We start from the raw sequence: 1,990 nt of genomic DNA on the forward strand, positions 1-1,990 counted from the left end.
AATTTAATAATTAATTCGGAATTGAAGGTCGTAACAACGGGTGTTACATTAAATCTCTCCCAAGACTCAGTTAGAGATTCAGTTGCCAATTGCTTGAAATTTTGGATTGCTCTCCTCATCTTTTGAGTCTTGGAAATTGGATAGAACTTCTTCAAGAGTTCCCTATGCAATTGATCCCAAGTAACAAAGTGGTTGGCTGGGAGTGAGATGAGCCAACCATGAGCCTTATCCCTTAATGAGAAAGGAAAAAGTTGGAGCTTAATGGCTTATTGAGGAACTCCATTGATTTTGAAGGTGCCACATATCCGGAGGAATTTTGTGATATGAGCATTTGGATCCTCTGTTGGTGACCCTCCAAATTGATCGGAAGTGATCATGTGCAAGATGGCCAGCTTGATTTCGAAATTGTTGGCCACCACACTTGGAACATTGATGCTATCATGTTCCTCAAAATCGGGTGCAATGTAATCTGACAAGGATCGCCCTAGGGGTGGTGGTTGATTGACTCCATTATCATCCCCCTCTCCATTGATCTTCAAATTGACTTGGTTTTGTCCATGTGCCATTCTTCTTTGCTTTCTAAGAAACTTGGCTCTCTTTTCAATCTCAAGGTCCAAAGGCTATATTCCTTCTTTCCCAAAAGATTGTATGCGGATACAACACCAAGTTCTTAGATCAAAACAAAATCACAACTCAACAAAAGCAACTTGTTAAAGGTTATCAAAAATAAAATAAAACAAAAATGGATTAGACTCCTAGAATAAAACATTCACTAATGTTAATACTTCAACGCCACTTCCCCAGCAACGACGCCAATTTGGTTTCGGTATAATTCTCAAACAAATAATTGCTCGGAGTAACGATTTATCGATCCACAGGGAAGTGGGGCGTACTAAGAACTAGCTACTAGTCTAATCTTGTGAAGCTAATCCTAACGAAAGACATGAAGGGTTGATTAAAATTAATTTAAAAAGCAAAGTAGCAGGTTTGTGAAAACAATAGAGGGAGAATGAGATTCCTGGGATTCAAGTATTCAATCCCCTAGTGCCAATATTAAGAACAATATTAAATCTGGGTTTAAACAAGTGTGAGAATGCAAACAGTGGAAAGAGTTACTCCCGTAATCTCTAACCTAAGTGAATATTCACTCCCGTGATATAAACACCCAACAAATTAGGAATAAGCATTCATAATAAACTCTTAACTACCACCATCACTTCCTAAAAAATATGCCCTCTCCCAAGGTGCAACAACTAAGTGCAATTGTGGGTGCTCTCAATTATACCCTAACTCCCATTAAGTCATAAAGATTGCTGTGAAACAAGTAATCATGGCCACTAACTACTAGCATCAACAATATAATTCACAATTGCAACACAAGTATAAAACTCAAATATTAATATATTAAAAGAATATGAGAACTAGGCGCATATGTTCATAAACACTTTTATCCAAGAATCTCTACGAAAACTTAGCCACACATGGCTAATATAGAATTCATAGCAATAATAAAGAGTTTACAAATAATCAAAGAGAAAAGAAGAATAGACCAAGTGATTCTCCTAAATCTCCCTAGCTTTTCTTCTTTATTCCCAAGACAATTTGTAGCTCTTAATTCTCCTCTTTCTTGTCTCCAAAACACAGCATAGGGTTTTCCAGGGTTGAGGAAGGCGGGCTTTTATAGCGCGAGCGAAATAGGAAATTTCCGCGCAAAATTGGAATATGCCAAATCGGCGACTCGACGCGTCAAACTTGAGGTATCGTTTTTCCGAAATCTCGGCTGTACTTCTCGACGCGTCGAGCCTTTGGCTGATCGTCTCTGAAAGTTACTAGAAATTCTCGACCCGTCGAGTCCTCTGTGCTTGCACCGTCTGGTCTACTTCGGCTCCAAACTCGCCCTAGAACTTCCCTTGCTTTTACACATGATCTACAATGGTTCCAAAACACTAACAAACATGGTAAAACATTCATAACAAGTGTAAAACCACAT

This window comes from Ipomoea nil, unplaced genomic scaffold, assembly GCF_001879475.1.
Source record: "Ipomoea nil cultivar Tokyo-kokei standard unplaced genomic scaffold, Asagao_1.1 scaffold0873, whole genome shotgun sequence".
Lineage (NCBI taxonomy): Eukaryota > Viridiplantae > Streptophyta > Magnoliopsida > Solanales > Convolvulaceae > Ipomoea > Ipomoea nil.